The sequence below is a fragment of the Drosophila santomea genome, chromosome 3L, assembly GCF_016746245.2.
Source record: "Drosophila santomea strain STO CAGO 1482 chromosome 3L, Prin_Dsan_1.1, whole genome shotgun sequence".
Taxonomy (NCBI): Eukaryota; Metazoa; Arthropoda; class Insecta; order Diptera; family Drosophilidae; genus Drosophila; species Drosophila santomea.
The window spans coordinates 7,568,387-7,586,600 of NC_053018.2; positions in this window are offsets into that span (position 1 = coordinate 7,568,387).

The window sequence follows — 18,214 nt, forward strand, 5'->3', positions numbered from 1 at the left end:
CATTAGAGCGCGATGATTGCCCTCATTTGGGTTAATCAAGTGTTGATATTAGTTTTATTGTATTACTGCAATTGAAAATGGAAATGGAAGTGGCAGTGGCAGTGGAAGAAAGCCTAAGTGTCGAATGGGAAACAACAGCAGCGCGTTGCGATAATCGAGAGCTTTGCAATGAAAACATTTTTGATTACGATTGCATTCGTTGTCAGTTTAAATGTGTAAAATTGAATAATAAATTGTTTATGGTATTTTCAGTTGCAGTTCATGGGTTATATATAAAAATGTTGCATGCCAATATATTTTTCATAGCAATTCTTAAATAAAATAAATAAAAATATATGTTTATACTTTCAGTTCTTTGTTTATTTAATTATTTATACTTTTAAATATATAGAAATGCATCTAATATGATGAGATTGATATTACGATCCTTTGTGATCTCTTCCGCTGAGCCGCCGCCGCATTTGCCATTTGTAGCGCTTTTTGCCACTTACGCAGTTTCCATGCCATTAAGACCACCTTGAGCTCCACCTCATCCCCCTCTCATCCCTTTCACACCCCCTCCTGCAGCCCCCTTTTACGTACACCTTCCCCACTTCCCTTCCCCATCCCAGAACTGGCAGACGCTCCCCTGGCAATGCCAACTGATAAAAATTGATGCAAAATACGCAAAAAGTCGCGAAAATCCTCGTGGAAAAATTTCAAAATTTTCACAGCTGATTTCGCTATAGTGACAGATAGGTAGCGAGTGTGGGAATGGAAATGGGCATGGGAAATGGGCAAGAGGATTCTGGCTGGTAGCTGTAGCAGCCTCATGCTTTTGCATATGCCTTAAACCCCCTTTTTGGGTGAAGCACCCCCAACCCCAATCTCTATCCACCCATCGCCTCCCATGGCACTCAATGTGCATGGCATTATGTCCTCCGCTTTGTTCCTCTTACTCCCACTTCCAATCCCTCCCTGCCCCGCCTCCTTGTTTGTTTGCATTTGCGTATCATCGACGCATGTCGCGACGCCATCCTTGGTCCTGCGATGTCCTGGTCGCCCGTTTTGGGCCCGGCTGTCCTGGCTGTCCTGGCTGTGCTGGGCTCGAACCCAGGAACTGGCCATCCCGATCGACCGCCTCCCCTGTATTGCTGCCTGTTTCTGGTTGCTGGTCGTTGGTTGCTGGTCGCTGGTTGCTGCTGACAACAATAATTCAGGCGAATTGCGTGCTGGATGGGAAATGCCTTTAATCTGTTGGAGTTGCCAACTGTCACGAAGCGAAATGAAATGGAAATCACACGCACTAATGGCGGAGATGCTCTCGCCGGGAGGAAGTGGGCTTCCAATACATCCAATATACTCACCCATGCCAGGCCATGAAAAATCCCCATGGCCCCGCTGTTTTACCCTTGTTAATGGCGGCTTTTTATTTATTTTTTTCAAGAGATGGGTATAAAATATAAGGACACATTGCAAGAAAAACTAAGACAAGACTTTATGCGCATAAAACTCTTAAATGTATAATTTGTTACTTTATAAATTAGTTTTTTGAAACCTATAAAATATTCTCTAGTATAACAATCTTTACTTAATTCCTCTTTCGATCAAAAAACCTCAATACGAGTGCATGAAATCACCCCTAGCTGTATATGACACGATGTCTAATTCGATTTGTTCTACGCCAACACTTTCATAATTCCGCTGTCAATTACGGATACTAGCTTTGCAGCTCGACCTCATCCTCGTCCTCGTTCTCATCCGCATCCTTATCCTCATCCTCATCCTATTCTTTATCCTGGACCTCATCCCGTGCCGCTTTCTGTCTTATCTGCCATCTTTTTACGCTGTTGGTAACCTCAAGCGCTGGGCTCACCCTCTATCCGTGGGCGTAGTGTTTCTTCTCTTTTTTTTTTTTCATACACTTGCCTGCCTGGTCTTTTAGCCCTTATCAGTCGCAATCAATCTGGCCGGGTCCGTTCGTATCGCAACTTTTGCGTTTTTCAATCTGAGCATTTTTTCAGGGGCTAAGTAAGTTCCAGCGATGCTAGCCGCCGCCCTCAACTCTCAATTTTAATGCTGGATGTCTTTTCGGCGACGCTGTCACTTTCGCTGCCATCATGAAGCTTCAGAGGTGGTACAAAGTTTACATTGAAAAATATATATAAAGTTAAGGAAAGCCATCAACTTCAAATTAGCAAAGAAACATAGAAACACAACAGCACAATTAAGACTTTCAAAGCTAGCTTAATACATCAAATAACCATTTGATTTGCAATTAACCACTCACTACTCTAGGCTCATATCTTCGTTCTAAACGTACTTTATTGCGCTCAGTGTACGGGCTGCAGAACCCAGAGCTTAAAATGTAGAAACGTAGGAAGGTAGTGACAGTGACCCCAGTGCTGGCCCAGCGGGAGGCCTTTTTTCCTGATGTCACAAAAGGATTCACTTGATATTCATCAACATCAGTGTCTGTCAAACAGTCAGTCAGAAGAGAGCAGTCATTCAATACCCACCGAACCCCAGCGAATCCAGAAACCCAGTTGAAACCCAGTCGAAACCGATTCGAAACCCATGCGAAAACTTGAATCCGCAGCCCAAACTACAACGTCCGTTACATACCGAAGTGTGCATGTCAAGTTTGACTGTGGGCTGTGGCTTTTCTGCCAGCTTTTCCTACTTCCCCCAACTCCCCGAACACTCCACCCCCCCCATTTTGGCTGAGTGTATGTATCCGTGTGGGTGGCGTGCAATTTGATGCAACAAGAATAGTAGTACGGAACACAAGAATTATACGAGTACGTATGCATAATGCCATTGGCGTTGGCGATACTAATCTGATTAGTGTCAGAACGGAAAAAAGAGAAAACTTGCAGACGGAACAGCCATTGACAGGCTTAGGCCAGTCAGATATATATTTATGAGCGATAGAGTTGCACTGGTAGTGCCACAAAGTGCGGCATGAATTGCAGGAACTAGTTCGCAGGGATTTCCATTGCGAGGGCGAAGCGAATTGTAGGAATGGAAATGGAAAAGTAGTGGGTGGTAATGCAAGTATGGATACTTACTACTTACTGCTACTACTAACTAATATACATTTTTTTTTCAGGTTATTAGATTTATAAATTATAATCACTACAATATTTTACTATTAGATATTTTCTTGTTTCAGTCATCTGCCATTTTATAAGCTACTTAAATTTACCAACTCAAAAGTAGATTGCAACTTGTATTAGCGAACGATAAAAAGTCTCAGGCTGCGTTCAATTAAAAGGCATTTAAATCGAGCATTGTTTCCAACCTTGGCCCGAACCAAATCAATCCGAACTGATATGTGCACCAGCACCCACACCCCACACCCCACCCCTTTCCAAGGACACCACCCGCCGGGCTGGGCCACCCCTGGTGGCAATCGTCTGGCCAACAACTCCCACAACTCATTTCGCTTTGAGCGTCGTTTTAATTTAAAGGTATTTAAGGCGATCCATCATACGTATCAGTGTGAGACAAACGGACTGTGCGGCCTCACTACGCTTGCAACCTGATATGAGTGCGGCAATCTGTTGTGCAATCGCTGAGGCTCACAGCACAGCACAGCACAGCACCTCACCACCCACCACCACCCAACTCCCAGCTCACTGAACTCCCCCGCTTTTTGGGCAACCCATCACCCCGCGGCGCATTATATTGGCCTGTCACAAGGGAGCAATTCGAAGTCTCTGATGGTGATGGTGATGCTGATGCGCCTTCTACAGCCGCTGATCCTTACACTGCACTGCGATTTCCTGGGTGGCAAAGGACCAACGAACTCACCGAGCAACGCAGCAAAGGAGCAAAAGAAGCTGAAGCGGACGCATTAGTGGCGGGTCGGTTGCGTTTGACTTCCAACACTTTTGGGCAATTGTCTCGCCCAGACGAGAACCGGAAGTGGAACAGGAACAGAAGGCGGAACAAACGCCGGAACATAAAAATGACAGAATAGGAAAAAGGGATGTTCAAAAACGCCGGCATTGCAAGAAGGGAGGGAGAGTAGTGCACGCAGAAAAGTGCAAGGATCTCAAAAAAGTAAACAGTCATGGAATAGAAAAAGATGCGTTCCAAACTAAAACTGATTTATAAACTACTTGATTTAAATTTAATGTAACATTAAATAAAAATTTTTTTATATATTAAAATTTTAGGGAATGTTTAAAACGATCGCGTTGAATGTTCCACTTCCTTTTTAATATAATATAATTTAATTTTACGTTAAGCAACCAATTTTATTTCCGCTCTCTAAAGTCGAATATCGCCAAGAAAAGAACTTCCAACCTAATTTTTCCCAGTGCAGCGTTGACAAAAAGGCCTTTGCGTTTCATTTAGCAGCGCTGCAGTGCAGCCACCCAAAATAGCCACCCTTCGGCTTGGAATCTCGTGTCGCCTTTTTCTCGCGGTCTTAAAACGATGATTAGGTTGTTATTTTAATTTGCCCATTGATATAGCCCGCCTGACTTTGCCTTTGTGGGGTGGCTGGTTGCCGGCTTTGTTGTTGCCCTTGTCTATTTCCACCGAGGATGAGGGTGAGGGTGCAGCATTGTCAGCGTATTTAGCAGTCACGCCAAACCCAAACTCAAACCCAAACCCAAAAGCGAAAACCGGGAATCCGCAACGAGCTCAACTCGTCTTGGGCTCAACTACGCGTAACGTGTCCGCAATTTGTCATCGATTTTGTATTGCCGCATTTTAGGCGTTTTACTTTTTTTTACGAGGGTGGTTGCTGGCATTTGTGGATGGGGAACTGTTTAAATTATACTAATTAATAAATTGACTTGCCAGTCAAATCATTTGGCACAAATGGTGAAATTATTTTCAACAACTTTTCAACCAGGAGCAGTAAAAAAGTTCTGCGTTTTATGGAATTTTTAAAGTCATTATTTATTACTCATTTTTGTGTACTTCTGAGCAAAAAAAAAAAGAAACCAAAAAAAATTCGTTAAAACTACCTTTAAAATAATTTTTAAATTTAAGTTGAATAACAAGCACTTTCCAATTACACTAATTATCAAATTGAGTAGCCAGTATCGCTTAAACACAATTTCCAAATTGCTTGAGAAACTTTTCCGCCAGCGACCTTGAAGAGGTCCTTTCGTGTTGTGCTGCTTAAGCAAAAGTTACCCGGTTTATGGCACTCTCATAATCAGCGTAGTTTATTTAAATTTATTTTAATGAAGCAACAACAGGCAAATGGAGTCGAGCCAGTCAAGGATCTTCTTTTTGTGTGGGGGGCTACGCACGCGGAAATTTCATGCCCGAGCGAATTAAACACGGCAAAGACACGAAAGGGTTGCAAGGACACGTGAATGGGATTCACGGCGCAATGAAAGGAGCAAAAGTAAGCACCCGAGCAGAAGCAGGAGCAGGATCAGAACAGCGGTGTTAATGCTCTCGTCGACAAGTGCCCGCGGTAGGACTAAAAAGTCCTGCGGCCGTGCAATGTCTGCGCCGTGAAAAGGAGTAAATTAAATGATTAATACGCTTCGACTGTTGCCGGGTCTGTTTAATTACCCCGTCTCCCGAGTTTTCTGGCCGGCCATTCGTTACGGTTTTACGCTTATCAGGCACAACTGTCAGCGCTCACCGCTCATTAGAAGCTGAAGGGATTTGAGCTGCGGAATCAGGACTATTCAAAAATCAGCCTGGATCATCTTTTCTCCTCTAGGATACTCGTACGAGCAAACAAAAGGGACTATTCCCAACTGCAAATCAAGAGATCTGCACAAAAAAAAAGGGACACACACACACGTAGACAGTCAGGAACCGGAAGCCGACCAAGCTGGCCATCGAGTGTGAGTTTTTTGCGGATGACCAATGCAAACGTTGGGGCTGCCCAACACAAAAGAGGACACTGTGTGTGTAATTTAGTGGAACAAGTTGTTTCCATTGAAATGGCAAAAAGAAGGCGGCATTCGCCCACTGCTATATACAGATAGTTTATGGAAATTAAATAGTTTTCAATAAGTCGGTACATCAATTTATTCTCAGTTACAGTTTTAACAAAGGTTTATTAAAAACAAACTTGAATTATAGTGCCGCATACAGAATCTTACTTTTATGTAATATATCAATCTTTATTGTTTTAATTTCCCAACTGAAAAAATCGTAGCTTTCTTTTCAACACTTTCCCAGAGGTCTTGGAACCATAACCCTTTTTCTTTGACTAATTGATAAAATATATTTTTTTAAATTGCATTTTTTAATTTAATCACACATAAAACTAGTTTTCCTTGAAATACAAACCATGCACAGAAATCAGGCAGCACAAGAACCGAAACACGAGGCAGTCACGAGCAAAAACAAATACTAAAAATAAGCGAACTTTGTGTCCTGCCCGCCAGCCAATCCATGTGAGTGTGTGTGTATGTTTTTATTCCACAGCGCAGATGTGTGTGTTTTTGTGTGCAAGTGTGTGTGTTTGTGTTTGTGTGCATTACAACACTGGCTGTCAATGGCGGATGCTGTGGACTGACGACTGCCGGCTACCAAATACCGCTGATGATGACGAGAAACGAGAAACAGGACGAAAACGAGAATGAGAATGAGAATGCGAACGGCACGAGGACGAAAGCGATCCTCATTTGTATTCCAGACGCGTGTTGCAATGCGAGCGCAGCACGGAATGCTAACGAATCCTGCCACCAACCCCCGCCCGTTGATGATGAAAGTGGGTGTACCCGGCGAGTGGGTGTGCGGGTGTGCGTGTGTGTAGGTCGGATATATAGAGGACGATGCTCGGAAAAGTTTGGTTTTTGTGTACAAAATTAAAGCCTCAGCTAAAAGCAGCTTTAAGTGGAAGCTGGGAAAAAAATGAAAGTACACGGTGAAAAATGCATTACTTACTATAAATGAAAAAGGATTTTTTTTTGTTCAATCAACTACAAGTCTCTGCTAAAATTGTGTGCTAGCTAGAAATGCCAATTAATAAAATCAACGTTTTAGAATATTGCTCCTAAAAATATAATATTGTATTAAAGTATATAGAATTTCTTTTGACATATTAAATGGATATCTCTTTAAGAAGTGCCAAGACATCATCATCATATTTTTCTCAGTAACGTTTTTGTGAAGACAAGGGACCGAGCTGCGAAAGACACTGAGTCCTGGCCCCGAAGGACCTCCAGCTAATTGAAAACAGTTATGTGCGTCATATTTCTTGAAAACCAAAGAGCTCGTTGCCTGCTTTTGACAGCCAAAAGACTTTCGCCAACTTTTAACGTTCCTTTCTTTATTTTATTTTTGTTTGCTTTTTTTTTGCACCCATTCTTCGTATTTGCCTTTTTCCATTGTTTTGCTACTTTATGGCCAAGACGGCCATTTTGTGTGGCTCTTGCTGGCTGTGTTTCTTCCACTTCCACTTAAAGTCCTTCGCGTGGAGTCTGCGCAGAGGAGCAACGATTTTTATGAGCCTTATCTGGGCGAATGGATCTCCTGAAGCTCGCGCCAAAACAAAAGTCAGCTGTTTCGCCAGCCACACACACACAGGAATACCGAGAATGAGGAGCTCGTAACTCACATTCAAATGCAAAACTCGTGCGAAAATTCTGTGCCACTCGCTCTCGCGTTGTCCTTGCTGCACATCCTTGCCAAAGTGACGTCATGTCTATGTCGATTTGTAATTCAAAATTTGTTTTCGAATAGATATGCAAGAGGGTGCCGGGGCGGGAGCCCGTTGGTCGCTGCCGGAATTCCAAATTTGCTTGTAACCCCATTCCGCTTGGCGCACGCGGCGGATACTTGATATGTTTATCTCGGCTTGCCATTTTTATGCAGCTCAACCAGCAGCCGTAAAAACGCTCAACAGTGTGCTTGCGTATAAAAAAAAAGAAAGCTGTGCAAAAAGCAACGAATTGAAATAAACATATAAAAAAGAAAAAAAGTTTTGCGTCGGAAGGGCAAGGTTACGCGACACGCGATGACGCTGCTCCTGCGGCTCATAAACTAATTTATGATTATTACGCGAGAGCTGATTTTTTATGCCCCCCAACGTACAGTGAATCCTCGGCCAGTGGGATGAAAACGGGTTGGCTTCACACTCCAGTGGGACTTTTATCCTGCATTGAGGTAGATCACGAAAAAGTTTTTATTACAGCTAATTCTTGTGCTCTTCTGTTTTCGCCTCAGCTCATTTGTTACTTTTTCTTTTCACGCACACACACTGGCACATACTCATACACATACACATGCACATACACATGCGATTCTTGGCTTTTGTTTATTGCGCAATTTTATGAGCTGGATGCCATAATTTGTTGTTAATATCGGAACAGGAACACCGGCGGAGGCTCGTCTGCCGGCGCCGCATCTGCCAGTCGAGCTCATCAGTGATGCAGACGAGCATGTGACCCAGTGATACTGAAAGTTTTTATGCATTTTACTGAATGAGGATGCCCATGGAGCTGGCTGGCGAATCGGAGGGGAGCGGGGAATATGCAGCCTTGCTCTTGACCTTAGACATTTGCATGGGAAGCACGGAAGGAGGCTCGTCTTTAATTCTGGCAAATTTCGGGGGAAACCCATGTAATGAAAATAGCTCGTATTAAGGGATTATCAAACAGCAAGATTGGGAACTTCCTTAGAATCTCAAGTGTATGACTAATTAATAGTATTTTACTAACTATGTACATAGTTAGCTATGCTTATTAGCAGCACAAAACAGTCTTCATTTAAGCTGTGCGGCCATTTTTGGCCATGTTATGGCGAAAACGATGATTAAAAATATCCGATTTTTTTACAACATTTTTTTTTTTGATTTTTTGTTAAAAAATAATCCGTTTTTTTGCGATAGCAGTAAAAATAGTTGTCCAAATGTGGAATGCCATACATCGTTGAATTCGTAACAAAATTCCCTATCGATCTATGTACATACTTTGAAATGCTAATTTTTTCCCATTTTTCGCAAATTTTAATGATGGTACCCCTTACCGAAAATGCAAACATTTGTCAATTTTTTTTTTTCAAATATTGAAAAAGTGGGGATAGAAATAGTTAGCTATGTTTATTAGCAGCACAAAATGGTCTTTATTTTAGCTGTGTGACCATTTTTGGCCAAGTTATAGCGAAAACGTCGATTGAAAATATCCGATTTTTTACAACACTTTTTTTTTTATTTTTTTATAAAAAATAACCAGTTTTTTTTCGATAGCAGTAAAAATAGTTGTCCAAATGTAGAATGTCATACCTCGTTGAATTCATAACAAAATTCCCTATCGATCCATGTACATACATTGAAATGTCAATTTTTTGCAATTTTTCGCAAATTTTGATGATGGTACCCCTTATCAAAAAATCGAAAATTTATAAAATATTTTTTTTTTCGAAAATCAAAAAAGTTGGGATAGACATAGTTAGCTATGTTTATAAGCAGCACAAAACAGTCTTTATTTTAGCTGTGCGTCCATTTTTGACCAAGTTATGGCGAAAACGCCGATTGAAAATACATATATTAATTAATTATATTAGAATCTTATCTTCATAGCTAAATAATTGTAGTATACTAATTATAGTATTACAGTAGTAAATTCTTTATTATCATGGATTTTTAAAATTGGTCAAAATATATCTTATTATAGAAAAACAACAAAATTAACTTAATTTCACTTTTTTTTTCTAAACAGATAAATAAAATTGTCTTAATTTCTTGAACATTATTTATTTATCTTTGCTTTTCCTTAACGCCATATGTTAAACTCACTGCAATACACCACTTTTTGCGTTTTCTTCTACTCTTGCTAACTGAAAATGAAAAATAAAACCACAGCAATGCAATCAGCCAACTTAACAAATTTTCCAACAAGCCAGCCCATAAGTTTTCGCCAACTATAGAGCGACTGCTGCTCGCAGGACCTCATCGATCATAATTTCCCACTGGCTGTGATTTGTACCAAGTCCTTGAAGGAGGATGGAGCATCGCAAAGAGAGAGAGAGAGAGAGAGAGAGAGAGCGTGAAAAAGGCGACAGCCGCGGCAGCAGCAAAGCGGAAAATGTTAAAATAACGCGCTAACTTGGTTACCAAGTTTGCGCATTTTTCACTCGGTTCGCTTTTCCTGCGCTTTTCCCGCATTTTTCCCGCCCCTGCACTTCAGATTCAGGGGCCAGCAATTCGACTCGCATCTCAGAAACTCACAAACTGAAGGAAAATCCAAAGGGGAGGAGGAACGTTTGAGTTTTCCATACCCGCCTTCTTTTTTTTTGTGCAATGTGGGCAAAAGTTTGGCGCTGCTGGCAGAGCGTTTATGCAAATTAGGTGCAAACGCATGCACAGTTAGTGGGAGCGAGGAAGCACGAGAGTTGGACAGAGATAGACAAACGGGCAGACATTATCCTGGCATAACTTTCACTGCAGACAAGGTCTGAACTGCAGAACTCTTTCGGTGTGATTTGTTCCACTAACTGCGATGAGATCAGAAGGCGTCGACTTGATTCATTCACTCCTTGCGAAATGGGATCAACCGCTGTCCAATCTTTGGGCTTATAAATGGAATCTATTACCCACACTTCATTGTTTTGGCTATTTCAATCAAAGCTAACCACAAAATAGAGACACACACTAATGCAGTTTGTGATGAAATAATATTCATGAAAATTTATGAAAATGGCCAAATACCATGTAGAAATATCATTTATAAAAAAAGGCTTTTCATTCTTTAAATTTGTTATTATTAAACTTAAATTTTATTTTTACATATTTTGCCAAGAGGTACTACACAATTTACTATTAGTTTATCTTTGAGACCTACTAATTTGTTTACCACTGTAAATAAATCGCTGTTTTTGTGTGGGTAACTCGATTGCATTTCGCCTCACTTTATGTCGCATATCAATTCATCATAAAATGAGATTTATGGCAAAAACAAAGGCCTTATCGCAGACAGTATTTATGTAGACAGGTTGCAATGACCCCGCTCCCCCCTCTCTTCACCACAGGAGACATCCTGACAGACAGGCACGCCATTCACCCAAAATGACAAACACACTCACGTGGCGACTGCGATTCAATGGCTTTAAAGTAGACACAAATCGATGTCAGTTTAAATTTTGCAGCTATTTTGCCTAGCCAAACGGCACATCAAGTATACGCCCCGTGGTGGCCCAAAAGCTTTAATTAACTAATAGAAGAAGAAGCGGCAAATTATCAAAAGAAAGGCAAATTGGGGAAGGTAGCAAGGTGGAAAGAAGGTGGTCTTTACATGCCCCTGCACCACGATGCCAACTAGCAATTATTTATTATTTCGGCGTTGCTTTTGTTTCCACCGAAAAACGAATGGCAAAGGGGGGGTGAAAATGGCAAAGGGGGTTAAACACAAACAAGAAAGAAAGGAAAACCTTTGCTGTAGCGGGGGATTTTCACCAATACGCATGCGTCCGATTTCCTGTTGCTGTGGCAACCCCCACATGGACACACACTTTTATCTATATACATATATCTACACACACACACACACACACACACACACACACACACAGAGCACCCAACGCAATATTTGAATATTCACGCATACCATAAACTAAATAGAGAATGAGGAGTGGGGCGCAAATACGCGATGGGAGCTCCCTTTTCAGCCAGGACATCGGTTGGTATTTGTTTGTTATTTGTCGCTACCCACCACAGTGTGCGTGTATCTCTATGTGATTGTGTGTGTCCGTGTGATGTCCTTTCAACCCCCAAGCAGCCAACGCACGTCCGTCTGGGCCCCACATTCAGACCCCCTCCCCTCCCATCCTACTCCGCGCTGCTCCACAAAAGGTATATTTAGAAACCTGGCAAGGTGGCTGTGTTGTTGCCATTTTGTGCAGGATTCCTTGGACATTGTCGCCAAATAGAAAAAGCCTGTGCGTGTGAAGGATACACAAATACAAGCACACTGATTATGAGTACACGGAGATTGAATATTTAAATTGTCCAGCAATTCAATTATGCAATAAAATGGCCCATGAAAGTAAACTTTAAAAACGCACGCTAGAATCTACTACAATTTGGTATAAAAGAAAAACCAAATTTACACGAATTTATTATAAAATAGATTGTAATACTTAAGCAAAAACTTTGTTATATTAATTGCAGGTAAGTAATCTTGTTATTAATTTCAATAGAACTATGGTTTATAATGTGTAAAAGAGATGAATTTATTAATAATCAATTATAATCAACTATAACCCAAAATAAAAACCTTCTATTTATCTTAATCCTATAGCTCACATTATATTTTTGCCTGTGTTTATATTGCAAGGATATTGTTTAATAGGCCCCTTCAATTTCCATTTCCACGTGCAATTTCTATTAATTGCCGCTGCATTGATTAGAGTATTTGATTTCTTGTTTCGGTGGCCCATCAATCTGGCAATTGTAAATCATTTCGAATTTTTGTTTTTATGTTCGCTGCTCGCCACGCATTTTTATCGATTTGCGCAAAAAATGAATCAGAAAACATGCAAATAAGTCGATAGATAGGCCACTGGGGAGATGGCAAGTGAGCGACCCCTCGACTGCAAAAAGGGTTAGGATTGACGGCATTTGCAAACGGACACGCACACAGACACGGACACACACACACACTGACAGCCAGCGACACATGCAAACACAGATGGACACGGATAGGCCGAAATGTGTGCAGATTTCCATCCGCATATGTATATTTATATGCAGTGCTGGTGCGTGTGTGTGTGTGTGTGAGTGTGTTGCCAAATGTGTGTTGGCTGGCAGGACACCAAACGAGACAGAGGCTGCCAGAGGGGGGCGCAGTATTTTACGAAGCGATAAGAATATGAAATGGTATACGCTGTGTTTAAGTAGCTTTACTGCTGTGTGATACAATTATTAACTGTAGCTTTAAATGTGGAAGCACTTTTTGCTGCATACTTTTAAGCACTTGTATTAAGTATTAGGCAGGAAGTATTTATGTAGTAGTTACTTAACAACAAAATAAGGCAAAATGGCACATATACACAGTTCTAAATATATTAGGAACATATTTACTTATCCTTTTAAACTATTTACAAATTGGTGTTAGTAACCGAGGTACTTAATCTTAAGTCTTAAGGAATTCCATTCCTAGCTAACCCTTTAACTATGTCATTAGCCCCCCTGCTCGCTGGCTTCCCCGCCTCTGTGCTCAACCAATCGCTTATAAACTCGCATATTTCAAGTGCCGGGCATGCATAACCACATCAGCACACACGCAATCCATAACTGTTTGCCACCCCCAAGATCCCCCCCTGGAATGTCCTGGCAGGACCCCCTTCAAGCCCCCTGCGTGTTACCTTGTATTTCGTTATCAATAAAGCGAAATTTAGTTTTGATTTCGTGTTTGTTGTTGTTATTGAAATTCATTGAACCAATTTTAATATTTTATTTGTTGCAGCACGCACACAGGACGCAGGAAACTTTAGTGGGCGGCCACAGGGGGGCGGGGCAGGCCGAAGGACTCCAAACTAACGGCATGTGCAGCTCTTTATGTGTGTGTGTATGTGTGTGCTTGTGTGGATATGTAAGTATTTGCATGCGTATGTTCATTTATTCGTGTGCGAGGATGTGTATGTGTGACCATTTCCGGTGGACGCCATTGTCGTTGCTCTTGTTCTTCCTCCTTTTTTCTCTCTCTGTATCTGCACGAGATGGTGTGTGTATATTTGTGTGTGTGCTGTTTCTTGTGGCTTTTGTTTTTGCCCACTGTTCGTTGTTGTTTTTGCACATCGTAACCAAATTTGAATATCTTTTTTTTTTTGCGCCCTGCAAATGGATTTTTTTCCACAGATTTTCGATGCCCTTTTTTTTTTGCCCAACTCTCTTTTGCGCTCTTTATCTTTTTGTGTGTATCGCTTTGTTCGCCTCGCTTATGATACCGTTATGATGTATTTTATTGCCACAACAAAACCAAAAGCAATGCCACCAGCGCGCCCACTTTTGCCACACCCCCTTCTGCGAAGCGGAAACCGGCGACATTGTAAATTTTCTGTTGCCTTTTTTTCCATTTCTCTTGGCCGCACATTTTTTTTTCGAGCAAGCAACCATTATAGAAATTCTGTTATTCCTATTCGGTTTTTGTATTTTTTCGGGTTCGAGGTAGAGCCTTTTTGTAATTGTTGTTGTCTTTGTGATTTGATTTAATGTTGATAACAATAACAGCAACAGCAAGCAAACAAATACAAATATAAATAACCCCAAAACTTGGAAAAAAAAGAAAGATTGCAGGAAGGCTGAAAAAAGAGAAAAGGAACGGAACAGAACGGAAGAATCGCAAAACTTTCTTTTCAGTTCATTGGGGAAATGTTGCGGGAAAGGGTTGACTTTTATAGTTCTGTCCTGATTCACTTTGATGGCCCTAATAACCGAAGCTTAATGAGCATAACAAGTGGCTTGTCGGCAAGGATTAGACCACGCAGGACATGTATCCTTCAACTTGGAGTGTGCCTCTGCTTGATATTTCTAGGTTTTCCCCCTTTTTATTTGTGGTGCGTGTTGTACATTTTTATTATTTATTATTTGATATTCAGCTTTTTGTGCGCTGCCAGCTCAGGTTTCCCTGCTTTCACGTAAACACGCATATTATTTGGTTTACAAAAGTCAACAAAACCCCTGTTCTAAGTATAAAGGAGGGAAATCCCACTCTTAGTGTACAAATACAAATGTACAATACAAATGCAATAATTAGAGACCTTTATCAATGCCACAAAACTTCATTTGATTTATTTAAAACTAATGGCAAAACAACGTAGACATATGACATGCCCATCAGATTGTCTTGCTATAGAAAGTGGTATAATTTTTAAAAATAAATAACTTTCATAATACATTTCCAGTTCGATTTATATTAAAACATACAAATTAAAGCAAAAATAAAATAATAAACAGTTTTTACCAAAGGCATTCTCAATAAACCCACGTACATTCTAAAATGAGAATATTCTGCTAATTCAAACGGCTCATAAAATATGGATTAAATTCGCCTTAAAGTATCTATGTATATCCTGCTGCATTTTGCCAGCGAAGAGAGCCTCATTTGTTCGAGTGTGTATGTCCTTGTGTCTGTGTGTGCAACAAAGCAGTAGACAATGCGTAAGGATGCCCAAAAAGGATATGCGAGACTTGCACAGACAGCCGAGAGACAGACACCAACAACAACACACACAGCACGCGCACACACACAAACATTTAAAATTATGCAAATTTTATTACGCAAACTGCTGCGTCCGTCGCCGCCCCCCTCACCACAGTTCACCACCACCCAAGCCCTGCGCCCTTCGTCCTTCGTCCTTGCAACAGGAAGCTTGTCTTACACTCGCAGTTGAGCGGCGCACAAAAAAGGACCTTACACCCAGAGTCAGAATGCAATAAGCAATTGCAGGACACTACAGCACGGAGCTGAAAAGGACGTATTTGCAGGATCAAGGAGTGGACTGGAGGCGTGGAGGAGTGGAGGGCAGTGGAGATGGACAACGGGAGGACAACAAAGCCTGGTCTCGTTTTTTCCTTGCCTTTAAATGAAGAGCAAAGCTTTCATTACGGGCAACAATGTTAAAATTATTGAGCACAAGCCAGGGCGAAGAAGAAGAAGAAGTGGAGCAAGAAGATTTCACAAAGCGTATAGTGAAACAAATTGTACATCAGGAATGCCTTTAAATGCGTTAAACAAATATATAAGGTTGTTAAGCTTGTAACAAAGATATAAGAATATAAGTCAATACAAATCACATGCTAGTCAAGTTGTTCTAAAAATAATATTCTTAAATAATATTTTAAATGAATCTCTATTTACATTCTCTAACTAACCAACCTCCAATCTAACTAAACAAAAAGTAGACATCCAACGGATACTATTTTCTGGTCTCAATTAGTAAAATGCTTTTAACATGATCCTTGCAATGATTTTCTTTCTGTGTACCAAACAAATGCACTTATTGGCCAAAAGCAACGCAGTCAGCGTGAAAATCGTCAAGGCGGCCTTTCCTTTTTTCCTTTCCTCTGCTTTTGTTCGTACGTCCGTTTGCCTTCTACTCTCCGTATTGTTGTTGTTTATTGTGTGTTCCTTGTTGTTCTTGCCGTGCTCTCGCAGTGAAAAATTACCAAACGGAAATGCGCCTACAAGGCCGGAGTGCCCAAGCAGTTTTTTCCGATTTTCCGACTGTATTTTGGGAGGAAGGAGCGAGTCCTGCGGAGCGGAGCTTCCGACAAACCGACTAACCCAAAAATCGAATCGTTTTGCAAAGCGCGCCAAACCATTTGCGAGAAATGAGAATGCCAGCGACTGAGAGCGCGACACGTGAGAGTGGCCCCAAATGCCGGTGGAGCAGTGAGTGGCGCCACCTATCGGCCACACACGCATGATAGCAGCCATTTTGTTTAGTGTCGTCTCGTTTCGATCAACGCTCAGCGTATAGCCCCGTCTCGCTCCTTCCAGGCACCTGCTCGCCGCGTCTGCGTTGCGCTCTGGCAACGCCCACTCTCTGAGAGGCGAGCGTGCGCACTGGAAGCGGCTGAGCGAAGGCGTCGGGCTACGCCCACTGGACGGACGGCGGTGCGAGGGAGACGGCCATAGCACACAGCCGGTGCTTCCAGTCTGGAAGTCGCTCTCTCTTTCGCTCTCTCGCTCGCTCCGCGATATTCAACATTTTCAAAGCTTTTGCGAATGTGTTGGGGTTTTGCGTTTGAATGAAGCGCCAACGCAAATGTCAAATACATGTTCCACCGAAAACTTAAGTTGTTAAATATTTTAATGTAACAAAACTATGAATTCATATCGGCTGGCAATGAATAATGAAGTCAAATACTGTATTCAAATATAAATAACTTGGTTTTCAAATTCCTCCCATGAATTTAGAGAATATCTATACATTTTACACAGTTCTATTCAAAGCATACATATTAAAAGAATTTACTTAAAATACAGCATAGTAGAGAAACATAAATATATTTTCTCCCACTATTTTGGGTTTTTATTTTCTTTCGAAAAAATCCCATCTAAATGGGTTAATCCACTGGAACATACAACCAGATCTAATTAGCATGTGTCTGCTTTAATGAGCACTTTGCATGCCATTGAAAAATTATCTAAGCATAACTCGAGACACCAATACACACAAAGCAATCAGCTGTAGACCACAACTCAGCTGAGCTGTCGATCGCAGTTATTCTCTTTGAAAATCAAGAGAGAGAGTGTTTCTTATGCAAATGCCGAGTATTTCACTCTCGACCACTGCTTATTATTCTTTATTTGTTTGTTTTAATTTAATACATTTTTGCGCGCAACGTTTATGCCAAAGAAACGGGTAAGAAGCTCCGAAGAATTAACATAAAAATGCATTGAGCCACTTTTACTTTCAAGGTGATCATGTCTGCAGAGAGAAGACGCGGCTGCATAAGAAAACGGCGCAGTCATTCTTTAATTACCAGAAACAGGAGCTGGCTGAAAGAAAACACGAGGGTTAAGGATCCTAGGCAGGTGCACTTTTTGTGGCCGTGTCCTTTGGCCGTGGCATATCAATAAACCACTTAGCGGACAGCAGAGCGGGGGCATAGAAGATACATGTATGTATGTACATATATATATTTTTAAGGGCGATCCTTATCGCGGATCCTGCCCCTGCGATCCGTTACATTTTCAATTTCGCCGACGTTACACGCTAATGAAACGCTGTGAACTTGACCGTGGCTATCTCGACCCAAAGATCTCACCGTCTCATTTCGGTATCTAAGCGTGGACTCGTCCATTAATAAAAGACAAAAACCCCCCGAAGTCCAACGTCCCTTAAAACGCTCCAGTAAGCCCAGTGCACATTGCACTCAAGGGTTCACGATCCATCCACAGCGATCCGGTTATGATACGCTCCTCTGCATATCCAATTCCCGACTTCCAGCTCCAGCTCCAACTTCAACTCCAACTCTAGGTGTTAGACCTAGCTTCCAATCCCAGAGCCAGTCTGCAGTTTTGTGTGCAGTGCAGCGTGCATCCATGGATGCCACTCGGAGTGCCCCAGAATACAATGACGGACCACGTTTACTGGTATAGATATGGTTGTGGGCGACGGCAAGTGCCGGCGGATAAGGAAAGTTATCCAATTAAAACCCGGGTGGGATTTGTGCCAATCTCCAGACACGCAAGGTGCTTGACCCGTAATTCCGAAAAAACTTAACAATGGGATTCGAAATTAGTAGAGTTTCTTCACTTCTGTTTGGGAAGTGGCCTGGTCTCCCTTAATATAT